We start from the raw sequence: 18611 nt of genomic DNA, 5'->3' as shown, positions 1-18611 counted from the left end.
TGGCACAATGAAATGTGAAGTTGAGTGCAAGGACTGGTCTAAACGTTAGAATTCAAAGGAAGAACCCATGTTAACTGGACAGTGGAACAATGGGACTGGGTTATTTGGAGCGATGAGACGCAAATCTCCGTGCTTGGTAGTGATAGCATGAAATACGCAAGGAGAATAAGAGATTTACATCCTATTTGCATTACACTGACTGTGAAACACCCAGATAGTTTGATGCTCTGGGGTTGTATGGCAGCAAAAGGTGTGGGCAGAATTTGCATCATTCATGTATTAATGGAATACTTGAGCTCAAACTTAACCATTCAGCAGTTGATCTTTTCCCAGAAACTGAAGCATACACACACACACACACACACACATATATATATATATATATATATATATATATATATATATATATTCCATTTGAACAGGATTCAGCTCCATGTCATGTTGCTGCTGTGTGCAAAAGGTGCTTTCAAGATAATCCTATTCCACTGCTGGAATGGCCTGGGAATAGCCCAAACTTTAACCCAATCGGAAATCTATGGAGCCAACAAATGAAACCTGTCAGTCAGAAGCCAACCCAGCAATAAAGCCCGATTACCAGAGGTAATAATTCAGTCTTGGTTTCATATTATTACAGCTGCAGAACTAAAACCTTGGTTCACTTCATGGGAAGGCGGTGGAAGGCCGTAATTAAAGCTAAAGGTTACCAATGGTTACCAAATCTTTCACATTTTTTCTTTATGACTGATGTTCTAATAAATACTCCTTCATAAAAGTTATTGCATTACATTCTTCATTAAATTATCTTTCCATTAATATATAATTTTATGGTATTAATCCACACAAAAGTGGTGTTATGAGCCATCAAACCTCAGAAATGCACTTTTCACAAAAGGTTTCCACAATTTTGGCCACTAGTATAAGTTGTTCATTTTAAAGTTAATGTTCTTTTTATATGGGATCAGATTATTATTATTTATGTTTCATGTTTCTATATGTGTTGGAAGCCACCCAGAGTGGCTGGGGTATAAATAAAAATTATTATTATAACCACAGTGGTACCTCGATTTAAGAACAGTCCTGTTCCAGAACAGATTAAGTTTGTAAACCAAGGTACTAATCTATTACTATCATCATCATCCTCACTGTTACTACCACCTGAGATTCAATAAGCCTGGCTCTTCTCTGGGATGGATTTTGTTTGGCCCAGTCATGGCATCCCCTCCATCTCCAATGTCAATCATCTCTTTGGTGATCCCAAGACTGACAGGAGCAAAAACAAAAACAGAAAACCTGAAGCTACTTATCTTTCCTAACAATTCTTAAGCTGACATTTAAGATGGCCAGGGCAGTTCAGAGCAGCCCAATCGTGGTAGAAAAAGGAATAATTGGAGGATTGTTTAAAAAATAACCTTGTAATTTACTGTTTATTGTGGGGGTGTTGGGTTCCCAGGTGTTGTAGGGGGCGCTGTTGAGCTCTGAGAAAATATATGAGGTTGGTAACATACAGGTATTTTTTGAATTTCCAGGCAGATATGACGATCCCACAGGGAGCCTTACCAAGAGAGGCCACGATCCCACAATTCTCCTCCATGACGTCCTTATGCAGAGCTCTCTGGTCAGGATCCAGCAACGCCCACTCCTCGTCCGTGAAACGAACAGCAACATCTTCAAAGCACACTGGACCCTGAAAGAAAAAGGGAAATGTCCTCCTCTGAGACAGCAGAAATATCACGTGCAACATAATGCTCTCTTGCTTCCTTGCTGATAATTACGATGTTTTTTCAATAGGATTGCTTTGCTGCACATTGAGCTGTTCTGGGGAATTCCCTCCCAATGCCCTAGAGTCAAATTAAAGGGGTTCATGGGGGCATGGAGAGGGGGAGGAATGGGGGGGAAGGCCTCATTTTTCAACGTATGAAGCTGGTTAGGTGAATCCAGACCACTATTTATTCTCATTTGCCCACTACTTAGAAACCAATTGTAGCATTCACATATCAATCTAGAAATAAAATAAACCTATTTTGGATGTCCATTTGTACCGGATGATCTAGCAGAGATTCCTGCAATGCCTCCTCTTCTGCCTCTGATGCTGCACTGCATTCTGCCACAGAGTCTACCAGCTCACTAAGCCCTGTTACCCCTTCAGCGTCAGACACCTCCTCTTCCCAGGCTTCTCCCTCTTCCCCCTCTGACCGCCCTTCCTTCTTCTACCTCCACTTCTTGGGCTCTGAGCCATCTTCCTTTCCTGGTTCTCTGGCTGCTTCCTCCCGCAATTCCTCTGTGCCCAACCAGTCCATGACATTGCTCCATCCCTCGGCCTCTGTCCCCACAAGGCAGCTTCCCCTGACCTGATCTGGTTCCACAGCCGCTGCTTCCCTTCTGCCCCCATGAAAAGACGGATCGGGAGGTATTGCCAGCATCATTCTGTCACCTGCAAGAGAGAAAAGGTAAGCAGGACACCAGGAGTGCCTGCTTCTCTCACAGGTGAAACAGGGCATCTCTAACTACAGATGGGCCTTTGAGAAAGCCTTACCTGCTGAGAGCATTTGGACTTTTGTGCCCGTTTCATTTGTCAGTTGTTTAGAAATACATCTCCCCTCCCCTGGACCCTTGTTCCTAACTGTTTCCCCCCAAAACAAGATGAAAAGAACCCTCAGAGGAGTTGGAAAACCAACAGAATGAGACCAAACGGAGAAAAACCACCTTCCTCCTTACCCAGTGGCCTCTCTCTGGTGTCCAACGGAGGCCTCTCTGCCTCACAGGAATCCAGGTCCATTTCTGTAAAATGATCCTTTCCCTGAAAAAGAAGCAAGGATATAAAACAGAGAAAGGTGAGAAATATTAGAAAGGGAATGACAAACACAAAAAGTTTAAGTTACAGGTGGGTAGCCGTGTTGGTCTGAAGAAGTGTGCATGCACACGAAAGCTCATACCAGGAACAAACTCAGTTGGTCTCTAAGGTGCTACTGGAAAGAATTTTCGATTTTGTTTTAACAAAAAGTTTAAGGGTGTTAGATCTCATTTCATGGATGCCTTCCTAGAAAAAAGGATGGGCCACCAGTAGAGCATTATGGGATGTTCTCCATCCCTTGGGAATATCCAGAGGAAAGTCTCTCTCACCTGCTTTCTATCCTCTGCCTGACTCAGGAGGAAACCTTCGGCCAGGGCCACCGCCTGGGAACTGGTCTCCGCTCCGCATTCCCTCACCCAGCTCTCCATCTCCGCGGGAAGGACAGCCAGGAACTGCTCCAAGATCACCAGGTCCAGCATCTCAGCTTTCGTGTGCCTTTCTGGCTTCAGCCACTGGTGGTCAAGGTGGTAGAGTTGGCTGCAAACCTCTCGGGGTCCTTTGGCCTCCTGGCAGCAGAACTGCCTGAACTGCCAGCTCTGCACCTCTGAGCGGAGGGTGTCCTCCTCACCCAGGATCTTCTGCACTGGGTTTTCCCAGAATCCCCCACTGCTCCCAGTTTGGTTAGCATGGCCTCTTCCTGCTCCAGGGCCAGCTGAGTCTCGCTCATCCATCTGTGCTCTCAGGAAGCCTCTGAGAGATCGGAAGGAATCCTTTGGTCTTCTGCCAAGTTCTGTCCGTCTTAATGAGAAGCTCTAGCAAATCCTACAAAGCAAATACATTGTTCTGTTACAGAATTTGGAGGACTCGGGGAGGGAATGGTTCCCTGAGCAAGCATGGATGAGTCTTGGAGGGAACCAGGGCTGGACTGCACCACATCCCAGACTATGAGCTATCTTTTTGAAAAGAAAGAGGAGGAGGAAGAGGAGAAGAAATAAGTCTCTAGCCTTCTAGCTATGCAAAATGTGGAGGGAAATGAAGGCATTTCTGTGAGATTAATCAACCTGGGTTCTGCTGCCTACCAGTCAATGCATGAAGTCAGAACCGACTGACAAGGGAATCAGTTGTATCCTGTGAAAAATGGATGTTTGGTCTAGTGGGGGTCCGCACCCGGGGGTCCTCAGGAGTTGTTGCCCACCCCACTCGCCTGCTTCTGTCTCCTTTACTTGCACTTGGACTCTCTGCCGCTCTCCAGATAGACTCCTGGGGTGGGGTCCCAACCCCCTGAGGGCGGGGCCAAAGATCTCCCTTGAAATTTAGGCATTTATTATTATTATTATTATTCCATTAGTTATCTTAACACACACACAGCCACTGATTCCAAGGTCCCTGGAGGCTCAGTGAGTAGCAGCGCCCATTTCCGGCTGCTTTTCCATCAACAATCCCTTTGGGACAGAGAGGATGTGGTCCTGGGATGCCCTGCTCTGGGTGCGAGGGGATTGCTGCAGTGGCCTCCGTGTGGAGCCTCCGTGTGGAGCTGCCATTGGAGACACTGGGAAACTGGTCTGCAATGCAGCAGCCAGACTATGGGATGGGATCCCTCCCTTTATTCCTGCCCTTTCTCTCCCACATTTCCTTCCTTCCTCATCCACCTTTGGGAAACCCTTTGCCCATGTTTCCTCTGTAGTGCAATGACGCTGAACGATGTCACACAGAGTCAAAGTCCCAGGGACTCCTTTGTTCGAAGAGGGGAGATTTCGTGGGAGCCATTTGGGATCCTGTGATCTCCCGGAAGGAGAGCGTTGCAGACCTGGCCCCTCCCTGGCCAGCCCCTCTCTCTCCTCCCCCTGCATGAGCAGACCAGGCCCCCCCCCAGGCTGGCCCCCTCCCCTGCTGCAGCCCTGGGACCCCCACCGCCTCCCCACTCACCAGATCCCAGGAGGGGACAGCCAGGCAGCCCTTGCAGGAGAGGGAGGGAGGGGCCTGGGCTCTGGAGGACCTGGCCTCCTCTCTCTCGCTTCCTGTCCTCTCTAGGAAGGCCGCTCGGTTCCCTTTAACCCTTGCCAAGCCTTGAGTCCTGCCTCTCCTGTTGGTGGGCATTTCCCTGGGCGTATGTAGGGATTTTCTTTATTGGAATCTATCCAGTCACGATTTCTTAGAGCCGTCCTCAGGATCTGGTCATGAGATTAGAGGTGGGTTGGCAAGCCTTAAAGGTAAAACTCTGGCTATGGCTCAAGTTATGTTTGAACCCGGTGGGCATCGCCCCCTTGATACAGAGGGATGATTTCCCATCATTGTGGGGAAAGGAGATTATAAATGGAAGTGCAGGCTTGCGGATTGTCACATCTTTACCTGGGATCTATGACATTCAGTCAAGCTAGAGCTGTGATCTCACAAAGATTGAGGGACATTGCAAGACAAGAGGACACTGCTCTTGTGAAACCTGGGATGTTTGCGGGGGACCAGATATTTCAGATTTCACCAGCCCCTTATCTGGCGGAAATCCACTACATGGAGTACCTACCGTAGGCTTTTCACAGCTGCCAGGTTAAATGTGCTGGAATCGGCGGTTTGGATGGGAAGGTACAGGGGAGTCCCATATGCCCAGAGATTTTGTCCCTGTGCCTTGGGAGTGGTTGAGTCAACTGAGCATATTCTTCTGATCTGCCCATTTTATGTACACCTTAGACAAAAAATTTATAGTTCCACTGCTATCCCAACCTAGTCCTGTAGACAGAGAGAAAACAGGTTTTGATTTTGCTGAATAACTTTACTGGACCAACAGCATCTTTGGTGGCCAAATTCCTTTTTTAAAAAAAATTTGGCCCTTAAGCACCGTAAGGTTAAAATTGACAGCACTGACATGGGTCTAAATGTATAACCTACTTCTTATTGCTGGCTTAAGTGTCATGTTCCTTTAGATGCTTAGTCGTTTTAATTTTTGTATGGATAAATCCTTGTTTTCTGACTGATGGGCAAATAAAATGTTGATGATGATGCAAAGCCGAGTCCACCCAGCTCAGCCATCTCTCGCTTGGCAGAACCTCAGTTTATTTTTTATTTTTATGGATTTAGGGGGCTACGCCAATGCCCAGATATCCTATTGCGAGTGAGGCTCTTGGTTGGACTCTGAGCATCTCCCTTCCTTCTCTGGAAACCAGAGGAACAGCTTGCAGGGAAAAGGGCTTTGCAGGAAGCAAGGAATTCAGGAGTGGAGAGAGAGGAGGGGATCCCAAGGTCATCTAGTCCAACCCCCAGCAATGCAGGAATCTCAGCTAAAGCATCTCTGCTTAGAAACCTCCAAGGAAGGAGAGTCCACCCCCTCCCAAAGGAGACCTTTCCCCTGCCAAACTGCTCTTAGATGTCCCTCAAGGCAGCGGGTCCTGAGTTCAAGCACTGCTGAAACAATCGCACTGGCTCCCAAGGAGGAACCAAGCGAGGTTCTAAATAAATAAATCCTATTCTCATCATAAATGAGTAATACTTTCTTATGCCTGCTTTTTATGCTAATATACAAAAGTGTGTCATTTCCCTTTCCAGAAATGCTTAATTGCTAATTCAATGCACTGAAAATGGATGGTTGTTGTTATTATGTTTAGGGAAGCTTTTAATATTTGATGAAGTATTGTATTTTAATATTTTGTTGGAAGCCGCCCAGAGTGACTGGGGAAACCCAGCCACATGTGCAGGGTATAAATAAATAAATAATAATAATAATAATAATAATAATCAAAATTGATCATGTGAAGAGCAAAGTTGAGGTTGGCGGAGGAAGGCAGGCTTGGGTCGATTCGGTTTTGTTCCGTTGACGTTTACTTTAGAGGTGGGAGAAGGAAGGAAGTATAGTCCTATTTCTGTGAATGGCAGTGGTCTTTCCACTCATGTGATTCAAATGCTCTGAAAGTTGCGATCTGTTTTGAGATTTAAATTTTAAAAGGGTGCAGTGGAACCGGATGTTGGCCATTGCATTATCCTGGGGAGCCACATTCTGGTTGAAGGAGGCCAGGATTAGCCCCTAAGGCCGGGGGCGTCCTGCCCATCTAGTACGACTCGGAATCCAGGAGAAAACTCTTGGAATAGCCTTGCCAGGTGCTCAGGGATGGACTCACCTGTCCCCATGTCCTTCTCTTTGCAGATGTGCTGCAGTTGCACATCCCTCCCCCAGGGGTGAGTATTGGAGAGAACCAGAGCAGGGATTCAGACCTGCCCTCCTTGCTCCCCACTCTGCACTCTCGGATGTGGAGAAGCCCTCCCTCCTTTTGCGAGGAACTGACACCTGACTTTTGCCTTTCAGCTGCTAGAGGAAGATCAGCTGTACCTGCTGGAGGTGATTCAGAACTGCCAGGCAGCTCAGCTCAGGGGGCTCCGAACCCTGAAGTGCTCCAAGCAGGCTCCATCTGCTCCAGTGTTTGGGGCGTCCCACCCCTGTAATAGGACTTTGAGTAGAAGCTGAGTAATCCAGGAGAGGAATCTAGGAAGTACCTGGCCAGGTGCTCTGAGAGGAACTCACCTGTCCCCATGTTTTCCTCTTCTTGGGTTTTCTTCCCTCCAGCAATAGTGAGTATTGGAGAAAACAAGAGCAGAGAGAGGATCGCTCAGAGCTGCCCCCCTCCCGCCCGGGCTCTTCCCCCCCACACACTCTGTACTCTCGGATGCAGAGGAGCCCTCCCCCCACAAGGAACTGACAGCCTGATTTTGCCAGGTGATACACAGCTACCCTGAGAGGCATCCACATCCTTCAGGTGAGTGACCAGTGGTGTGAGAGACCCCCATGGTGAGGTGGGTGGCTTTGGGGGAAGGCCTTGTGCCAGCTTAAGGTATAGGGTTGCCGATCCCGTAGAAATCAAGCCTGGCCTTTGGGGTCGGAGCCATCCTCCGACTACCCCCCGGAAGGAGCTGACATCTCTCCTCTGCTCTGCATGTTTGAGGGCCTTCTTTGTTCGCCTGAGAAGCATCAGCACAGACACTCTTCTCTCCTGCAGGATCTCCAAAGCTACACCGTTGAAGAAAGTGGGGAGACCAAAAACCTGGCAGCCAGCAGCATCTCTGCACTGCTGCCCTTTGCCCAAAGCTTTCCCCAGTTCACAGTAAGTAGTTTGCCTTCATGCATTCATTTCTTGGAATATTGGGGGCCAGGATGAGGCCAGAGCCTTTTCCTGCCCCCTTTCCTGATGCTGCCCTTCCACCTCTGCCCAGGAGGCTCCAGGGCTCAGGGAGGAACTCTGGGAAAAGGGATTGGGCCTAAAGCAGAGAGAGGCCCTTCCTTCCTGCCTTGGGGCTGCTTCTGTGCTCTCTTGCACCCATCCAAGCTGGGTTTTGCAGCATCATCTGACTTGGATTTTTCTTTCCTCTACAGATGACAGTAGTACGGCCAGACCTGGCCTGCTTACAGCTGAATCTGAAAGAAGGTAAGCCCCACACCTTTGCCCAAACTCACCTCCCAGGTTTTCTTGCTGGGAGTCCCTGCCTGGCAGGCCTTTCCCACCTGGCTTGGGAGGGCAGCGCCCAGACGGACTCCAGCTACAAGAAGCGGAGAGGGCTGAACAGACTCTGGGGTTGGGGTCTTGCTGAGGGGGGGTCTCCTAGCAGGGGTTCTTCCTGTTTCCTTTGCCCTCCATGGTCTCCCTGCCTGAGCGGACAGAGCTGGTCACGCAGGCGGAGTTGAGGACTCCCCGACTGCTAGTGCTGGCCAACTTCAAAATCCATGCTGAGGCAGCTGGCTCTGGGGTGGCTCAGGACCAATGAGCAAGGATAATGGGAACTGTAGTCCAGGAGCTTCTGGGGACCCAAGTCTGGGAAACCCTGCTTTAAAGCAACTTATGTGTCAGGCCCGCAAAGAAGGGACCTGTCCACATTTGTATTTTCTTGTATTTTGTTTTCCTAGTGAGCTTTGTGTGTTTGTTTTTTCAGAGGGCAAATTGAAAGAGACATTGTATGGCAAGCTGCAGAAGAATAAAAGATTGTGTTTGAAAAACACACAAAAAAAAACTGGGCGGTGGCTTCCTCAAATATTTTATGGGGGACAAGAGAACCCTAGGCCTTTAAGAGCTGGAGTCTATTCCCTACATCTACAGGTCTCAGGATGGTTACAACATAAAAACACAACATAAAAACACAAAACACCACATTTTAAAAGGGCATTAAATGTCAATCAGACAAAGGCCTGGTTAAAAAGGGGCTGATTTGCATGGCTCCTTAAGCTGTATAATGGTTTATACAATGGATTATTTTATGGGAAGTGAGTTTGGAGCTATGACTGAAGCTCTTCCCACATTCCACGCACTGATAGGGTTTCTTCCCTGTATGGATTCTTTGATGGGAAGTGAGAGTGGAGCTCGTACTGAAGCTCTTTCCACATTCCACACACTGATAGGGTTTCTCCCGTATGAATTTTCTGATGGGATGTGAGATGGGAGCTCCGACTGAAGCTCTTTCCACGTTCCACGCACTGATATGGTTTCTCCCCTGTATGGATTCTTTGATGGGAAGTGAGATTGGAGCTCTTTCTGAAGCTCTTTCCACATTCCACGCACTGATAGGGTTTCTCCCCTGTACGGATTTTTTGATGGGAAGTGAGATTGCCCCTTTGACTGAAGCTCTTTCCACATTTGAAGCACTGATAGGGTTTCTCCCCTGTATGGATTCTTTGATGGGAAGTGAGTTTGGAGTTCTGACTGAAGCTCTTTCCACATTCCACACACTGATATGGTTTCTCCCCTGTATGAATTCTTTGATGGAAAGTGAGATTGGAGCTCTGACTGAAGCTCTTTCCACATTCCACACACTGATAGGGTTTCTCCCCTGTATGGATTCTTTGATGGGAAGTGAGATTGGAGCTCTTTCTGAAGCTCTTTCCACATTCCACACACTGATATGGTTTCTCCCCTGTATGAATTTTCTGATGGGAAGTGAGAGAAGATCTCAAACTGAAGCTCTTTCCACATTCCACGCACTGATAGGGTTTCTACCCTGTATGGATTTTTTGATGGGAAGTGAGATTTCCCCTCTGACTGAAGCTCTTTCCACATTCCATGCACTGATAGGGTTTCTCCCCTGTATGGATTCTTTGATGGGAAGTGAGATTGGAGCTCTTTCTGAAGCTCTTTCCACATTCCACGCATTGATAGGGTTTCTCCCCTGTATGGATTCTTTGATGGGAAGTGAGAGTGGAGTGCGTACTGAAGCTCTTTCCACATTCCACACACTGATAGGGTTTCTCCCCTGTATGAATTTTCTGATGGGATGTGAGATGGGAGCTCCGACTGAAGCTCTTCCCACATTCCATGCACTGATATGGTTTCTCCCCTGTATGAATTTTCTTATGCTTAGTGAGATTGCCCCTCTGACTGAAGCTCTGTCCACATTCCACACATTGATAGGGTTTCTCCCCTGTATGGATTCTTTGATGGGAAGTGAGATCGGAGCTCTGACTGAAGCTCTTTCCACATTCCACGCACTGATATGGTTTCTCCCCTGTATGGATTTTTTGATGGGAAGTGAGATTGCCCCTCTGACTGAAGCTCTTTCCACATTCCGCACACTGATAGGGTTTCAGCCCTGTATGAATTCTTTGATGGGAAGTGAGAGAGGAGCTATCAGTGAAGCTCTTTCCACATTCCACACACTGATAGGGTTTCTCCCCTGTATGAATTCTTTGATGGGAAGTGAGATCGCTGCTCTTCCTGAAGCTCTTTCCACATTCCACACACTGAAAAGGTTTCTCCCCTGTATGAATTCTTTGATGGGAAGTGAGAGAGGAGCTATGACTGAAGCTCTTTCCACATTCCACACACCGATAGGGTTTCTCCCTTGTATGAATTCTTTGATGGGAAGTGAGAGAGGAGCTATGACTGAAGTTCTTTCCACATTCCACACACTGATAGGGTTTCTCCCCTGTATGAATTCTTTGATGGGAAGTGAGATCGCTGCTATTCCTGAAGCTCTTTCCACATTCCACGCACTGATAGGGTTTCTCCCCTGTATGAATTCTTTGATGGGAAGTGAGAGAGGAGCTATCAGTGAAGCTCTTTCCACATTCCACACACTGATAGGGTTTCTCCCCTGTATGAATTCTTTGATGGGAAGTGAGGGAGTCGCTTCGACTGAAACTCTTTCCACATTCCAAGCACTCATATGGTTTCTTTCCAATGAGATTTTGTTGATGTGATGTGGAATGGGAGCTCTGGCTACAGCTCTCCCCACACTCCAAATTTTTACGGGGCTTCCCCTCTCTGGGAATTTTGTCGTGGACACCTTTGTTCTCGATTTCCAATTCATCACAATCTGCAATGAAGACAAAAAGGGATTAGAGCCTCAGGAACAAATGGAGAAGAACTGAAGGGAGTTGGGTGTCTTTTCATTACCTGTCTTTTTTGTCATTAACCAACATATTTATTATTAGATTCTGATGAGTTGTTGAAATTTGCTTTGTTTGATATACAGTAGTGGTCAAAATTGTGGAAGACTTTTGGAAAAAAGTGTATTTTAGAGGTTTCATGGTTCATAACACCACTTCTTTTGGAGTAATATAAGACTATATATCATTGGAAAGAAAATTTAATCAAGAATGCAATTCAACAAATTTCAAAAATTCAAAATATTTTGAGCCCATAGTTCAATTACCCAGCAGCTCCCCTTGCCCCGGAGAACACTTCTAGCATTTCATCTCCTCTATCTGTGGCATTGTTCAGCAATGGGAAAAGTTTCCTCTTCACACCGGATGTCCATTTGGTATGGTCCTTTCCAGGTGTTTTTTTGCTCATTGTTAAAAAGGTGCAGATTGGCCTGGCTCCTAAAGCTGTATAATGCTTTTTCCAACCTTTGTATGGATTCTTTGATGAGAAGTGAGTTTGGAGCTCTGACTGAAGCTCTTTCCACATTCCACACACTGATAGGGTTTCAGCCATGTATGATTTCTTTGATGGGAACTGAGAATGGCGCTCCAACGGAAACTCTTTCCACATTCCATGCACTGATAGGATTTCTCCCCTGTATGCCCCTGGAGAGCAGCGGTTGAGGCGGGAGCACAAGGGCTTCTGCCTCTTGGATTTGTGTGACTATCCAGGCTTGTGTGTGTGTTTTTTCTGGCTGTGTGCTCTCCCTGAAGGGGCAGGGCTTCTGTTGTCAGGTGACTAGCTGTGGGCGGAGCTAGTCAGAGCCAGTTTGACCCATCTTTTAGATAAAGGGGAACTGGTCTCAAACGTTTATTCAAGCTTTTCAGGATGGAGGGTGAGGGGACAACTGTAGTCACTTGCAGTTCCTGTGCAATGTTTGTCTTCTTGCCAAAGGATGTAGGCAGCTACACCTGCAGCAATTGCAAGTTGGTTGCCCTACTAGAAGACAAGGTCCAGCAACTTCAGGCCCATATATTTACGCTTCAGAAAATTAAAGAAATTGAGCTTTTCATGGATGCAGCAGAGCACACTGTCTGCACCAAGGGGGAGTCAGAGCACATCCCTGAGGAAGAGGACAGTTCCCCAACACAGGACCAGCAATTGCAAGTTGGTTGCCCTACTAGAAGACAAGGTCCAGCAACTTCAGGCCCATATATTTACGCTTCAGAAAATTAAAGAAATTGAGCTTTTCATGGATGCAGCAGAGCACACTGTCTGCACCAAGGGGGAGTCAGAGCACATCCCTGAGGAAGAGGACAGTTCCCCAACACAGGACCAGATGTATGGAGGAACGTGACTCATAGAAGTAGAAAGCCCAGGGATCGCTCTGGGTGTTTAGAACTACACAATCGATTTGAAGTGCTCTCCCTTAACATGGAAGATGAAGAACAGACTCCATTTGAAGATCACAGTTGATGAGGAATATGAAGACGAGCAGCACAGTCAGTCCTCCGGGAATGTGCAAGTGACCTTGGAATGACAGCACATGGAAGAATCCCAACCAAGCCTAAGAGGAGGCGTGTAGTGGTGATAGGGGATTCCCTACTGAGGGGTACAGAAGCAGTGATCTGTGGGCCTGACGTCTCGAGAGGTGTGCTGTCTCCCTGGGGCCAAGATCCAAGGTGTAACAGAGCGGCTGCAAGGAATCATAAAACCCACTAACAAATACCCCTTCCTTTTGTTTTTTTTTATAAGAATTTATTGACATTTTTACTTATAACGACATACACCCTCAACCCCACCTACATTTATACACATACAAAACACATACAATTACACATCAAATACAAACATTGCCAGGATTTTCCTTCTTATTTAAACATCTCATAAAAATTTCTTTTTCTTAATCTTGACAGTTGACTTCCCCTGCCTTTTCACCTTCGAGTTTATACCCATAATCTACTTTTTAACCTCTTCTTTTTCAACACAATTATATATATAAAACAAAACATTCATCTTAATCTTCCTCTTAATCTTAATCATCTTAGTCTATAGACTTAATTGACTTAAATTGACTTTACTTATACTACATCTTCATAGATCTTCATAGATTATTCTCAACAAATCTACACTATCTCTTCTGTCCTAAAAACTGCTACTAATAACATGAAAACTTGAAATATCTCCTTCTTATTTAAACAAAAAATAGAACTAAATATAGCTGACAGTATTCACCCTCCGATTTCAAAGTACCATAACAGACTGCTTTAAATTTTACTTAATGCTTCACCCCACTCCCCATCTGTCCATTACTCTTCTCCTGATGGCATCAGAACTGAACTTCCATTTGGCTTCTTTTTCCAAATGTCCACAGATCCAGGCACAGTTCAGAACACTCCTTGCAACGAGCCTCAGGGTATCCATCTCATCTTCTTTCAGCTGCTCCGATTCTTTGTAGCATTCCTTTTCTTCTTGTAAATACCTTAATTCTTTGTCCCTGGCCCCCGAGCTCACACCTCGGGGGCTGGATATAACAAATCCTGTCGTCTTCTTGGGGCTGCCACCCCCAAAAAACGAATTTCTTCTCCGAAGTAGCTCTGTCGTTTCACTCCATCTTTCCAACCACCCTCTCAGCTCCTTAGCAAGACTTTCTTCCAAAGTGTCAAAAGTTTTAAAAGCCTCCTCTGTGGGCAATTGATTTCTTTTCAAACCCCCACACAAGACTTTGACTTTTCTAAAAAGCAGTTCCAACTTCAAAGCATTGAGCCTTTGTTCATCCGTTAACCCAGAGTTCAAAACCAGTTCAAGGACAAAGCCCAGCATAATGGTAAAGGGAAGGGAGTGAGTGTCAAATTACTGCTCCTGTCTCTCTGCTCGTCGCCATTTTCCTGAGCCGGAGCGCAAATACCGCAACTTTAAACGGAGATATTTTCCACTAATTTACTTCCGAAAAGAAAGTTTTACCAGTCTCATGTATCAAGATTTAAATACTTTGTAACCAGTTCTGTAGCAGCAGTCACTCAAATTGGTTAATTTCTTTCGCTCGAAGGGAGGGAGGCAGGCTGCCTTTCTCCTTCCCCCCCGGATCGTCCAAAAAGCACCGTTTCCAATCAAATCAATTACTCACGACCACCGGGTTTCTTTAGATCCATTCATCAAAGGTAGAACTTGGACGCTCACCGCAGGCTCTGTCGCCGCATTTGCATCCCGGTTGGGGCATGTCCCCTGAAGCCCGGCTCCGTCGTCCCTTCACCCCCACTCCCCCTTTACAGGGGGGGCGAGGGAAGGGTTCGGAGCCACAGCGGGCACAGCCGGGGAGCCCAGGGTGCGGGAAAATACCCCTTCCTTTTGGTCCATGTGGGAACCAATGACACTGCAAGCCATAGCCTCCAGAAGATCAAAAGTGATTATGAAGCAATAAAATGCACAAATTGTCATCTCATCTGTCCTCCCAGTTGAACGGCGTGGCCCAGGGAGAGAGAGAAATAGGGGAAGTGAACACCTGGCTTCGCAAATGGTGCCAGCAGGAACAGTTTGGATTCTTAGATCACGGTCTGCAGTTTCTTGAACATGGACTTCTGGCAAGTGATGGACTGCACCTCACAAGGGTGGGGAGGAATGTTTTCATCAACAATCTCAAAAACCTCATCAGGAGGGCTTTAAACTTACTTATGTGGGGGAGGGAGACAGTGGTCTGGAAGGTAGGAGTTTATCAAGTGCTGACGATGATCATCCAAATGTCAAGGACCAAATGGAGCAAACAGCATGCAGACCTAGTGGTGGGAGGAAAATATCCTTAAATAAGAGCCATGGGGGAATGCTCAATGGTCTTCAATGTCTGTATACTAATGCACAGAGCATGGGAAATGAATAAGATGAACTTGAGCTCTTGGTTGTTGTTGTTGTTCAGTCGTTCAGTCGTGTCCGACTCTTCGTGACTCCATGGACCAGAGCACGCCAGGCACGCCTATCCTTCACTGCCTCTCGCAGTTTGGCCAAACTCATGTTAGTAGCTTCGAGAACACTGTCCAACCATCTCATCCTCTGTCGTCCCCTTCTCCTTGTGCCCTCCATCTTTCCCAACATCAGGGTCTTTTCTAGGGAGTCTTCTCTTCTCATGGGGTGGCCAAAGTACTGGAGCCTCAACTTCAGGATCTGTCCTTCTAGTGAGCACTCAGGGCTGATTTCTTTGAGAATGGATAGGTTTGATCTTCTTGCAGTCCATGGGACTCTCAAGAGTCTCCTCCAGCACCATAATTCAAAAGCATCAATTCTACGGCAATCAGCCTTCTTTATGGTCCAGCTCTCACTTCCGTACATTACTACTGGGAAAACCATAGCTTTAACTATACGGACCTTTGTCAGCAAGGTGATGTCTTTGCTTTTTAAGATGCTGTCTAGGTTTGTCATTGCTTTTCTCCCAAGAAGCAGGCGTCTTCTAATTTCGTGACTGCTGTCACCATCTGCAGTGATCATGGAACCCAAGAAAGTGAAATCTCTCACTGCCTCCATTTCTTCCCCTTCTATTTGCCAGGAGGTGATGGGACCAGTGGCCATTATCTTAGTTTTTTTGATGTTGAGCTTCAGACCATATTTTGCGCTCTCTTCTTTCACCCTCATTAAAAGGTTGTTTAATTCTTCCTCACTTTCTGCCATCAAGGTAGTATCATCAGCATATCTGAGATTGTTGATATTTTTTCCGGCAATCTTAATTCCGGCTCGGGATTCATCCAGTCCAGCCTTTCGCATGATGAATTCTGCATATAAGTTAAATAAGCAGGGAGACAATATACAGCCTTGTCGTACTCCTTTCCCAATTTTGAACCAATCAGTTGTTCCATATCCAGTTCTAACTGTAGCTTCTTGTCCCACATAGAGATTTCTCAGGAGACAAACGAGGTGATCCGGCACTCCCCTTTCTTTAAGAACTTGCCATAGTTTGCTGTGGTCGACACAGTCAAATGCTTTTGCGTAGTCAATGAAGCAGAAGTAGATGTTTTTCTGGAACTCTCTAGCTTTCTCCATAATCCAGCGCATGTTTGCAATTTTGTCTCTGGTTCCTCTGCCCCTTGCTAGCGTGTGAAATGAGTGCAATTGTGCGGTAGTTGGAGCATTCTTTGGCACTGCCCTTCTTTGGGATTGGGATGTAGACTGATCTTCTCCAATCCTCTGGCCACTGCTGAGTTTTCCAAACTTGCTCGCATATGGAGTGTAGCACCTTAACAGCATCCTCTTTTAAAATTTTAAATAGTTCAGCTGGAATATCATCACTTACACTGGCCTTGTTAGCAAGGCTTTCTAAGGCCCATTTGACTTCACTCTCCAGGATGTCTGGCTCAAGGTCAGCAACCACATTACCTGGGGTGTATGAGACCTCCATATCTTTCTGGTATAATTCCTCTGTGTATTCTTGCCACCTCTTCTTGATGTCTTCTGCTTCTGTTAGGTCCTTTCCACTTTTGTCCTTAATTGTGGTAATCTTTGTATGAAATGTTCCTTTCATATCTCCAATTTTCTTGAACAAATCTCTGGTTTTTCCCATTCTGTTATTTTCCTCTATTTCTTTGCATTGCTCGTTTAGACAGGCAATCTGCATTCAATTTCCTGTATCTTTCACGATCTCTTGGTACAGCAAACTAAATACGACATAATAGGAATCACTGAAACCTGGTGGGATAAGTCTCATGATTGGAATGTAGTAACAGAGGGATACAATCTATTTCAGAAAAATAGATCAAACAGGAAAGGAGGAGGAGTGGCGTTATATGTCAGGGATGTGTATACCTGTGAAGAGATCCAGGATTTAAAACTTTAAAGCCAAACTGAGAGTATGTGGGTCAAAATTAAGGGAGAGAAAAATAACAGAAAAATAACAGTGATCTCATTGAGGGAGTTTACTACAGATCCCCAAGCCAAACTGAGGACACAGATGATGCTTTCCTGGAACAGATGACCAAGCATTCAAAAGGAAGTGAGATAGTAGTAATGGGGGGGTTTCAACTACCCTGATATTTGTTGGATGTCAAACGCAGCCAAGAGCATAAGGTCGAACAGATTCCTCACTGGCCTTGCAGACAATTTCATTGTCCAGAAAGTGGGAGAAGCAACAAGAGGATCAGCCATTTTAGATCTGGTCCTAACCAATAGTGATGACTTGGTAAGTGGGGTAGAAGTGGCAGGATCATTAAGTGGGAGTGATCATGCTCTTCTGGAGTTTATTATACAGCGGAAAGGAGCAACCAAGCATACTAAGACTCAAATTCTAGACTTTAAGAAATCCATGGTCATTAATACTAAACGGGAAGGGAGTTCATGATGGATGGGAGTCTGTTAAAAGGGAGATTACAAAAGCACAACTTTAAACAGTACCAGGGTGGCTATCTAAAGAACTTTTAACTGATTTAAGATTTAAAAGGGATATGTACAAAAAATGGAAAAAGGGGGAAATCACCAGAGAGGAATTTAAACAAATAGCCAGCAAGTGTAGAGACAAAGTCAGAAAAGCTAAAGCACAGAATGAACTCAGGCTTGCTAGAGAGGTTAAAAGCAATAAAAAGGGCTTTTATGGGTATGTCCGTAGCAAAAGGAAGAACAAGGAAACAGTGGGGTCACTTAGAGGAGAAGATTGTGAAATGCGAATAGGAGAAAGAGAAAGTGCAGAACTCCTCGATGCCTTCTTTGCCTCATTCTTCTCCAAAAAAGAAAACAATGCCCAACCTAAGAATATGGAGCAGATGATTCAGCAGGGGAAACACAGCCCAGAATAAGTAAGGAGGTAGTACAAGAATACTTGGCTAGTTTAATGTATTCAAGTCTCCAGGGCCAGATGAGCTACATCAAACAGTATTAAAAGAACTGGCAGAGGTGATTTCAGAACCACTGGCAGTAATCTTTGAGAATTCCTGGAGAACAGGCGAAGTACCAGCAGACTGGAGGAGGGCAAATGTTGTCCCTATTTTCAAAAAGGGGAAAAGAGAGGACCCAAACAATTACCGCCCAGTCAGCCTGACATCAATACCAGGAAAGATTCTAGAGCAGAGCAATAAACTGAAAAGAGATCGGATTCCGGTTTGGCCACTCCTGCAGCCAGGTCTAAAACTGCCAGGGTTGTGACTCGGGCAGTCTATCCACAGAGGGAAAGAAGTTTTGGAGGCAACGAACATAAGCTCACGGAGGAAAATTCCTGAGCTCAGGGGGCAAGGAACATCGCCGTGAAGAGGGGTAAGAAGAACAATAATATCACAAGTTACAGGTGGGTAGCCGTGTTGGTCTGCCATAGTTGAAACAAAATAGAAAATTCTTTTCAGTAGCACCTTAGAGACCAACTGTGTTTGTTCTTGGTATGAGCTTTCGTTCGCATGCACACTTCTTCAGATACACTGAAACAGAAGTCACCAGATCCTTAAATATAGTGAGGGAGTGGGGAGGGGTATTACTCAAAAGGGTGGTGGGAATAGGTGATCAGCTGATAGGTGTGGAAAACCTGTTGA

At 45.9% G+C, this 18611-nt stretch overlaps 1 pseudogene; it reads right to left on the bottom strand.

The window, feature by feature from the left end:
* Positions 1-8793: 8793 nt before the first annotated feature.
* LOC117044872 overlaps positions 8794-18611 on the bottom strand; it is a 934741-nt pseudogene continuing 924923 nt past the window's right edge.

The sequence above is a fragment of the Lacerta agilis genome, chromosome 4 (genome assembly GCF_009819535.1).
Source record: "Lacerta agilis isolate rLacAgi1 chromosome 4, rLacAgi1.pri, whole genome shotgun sequence".
Lineage (NCBI taxonomy): Eukaryota > Metazoa > Chordata > Lepidosauria > Squamata > Lacertidae > Lacerta > Lacerta agilis.
This window is presented reverse-complemented; position numbering and strand designations above follow the sequence as displayed.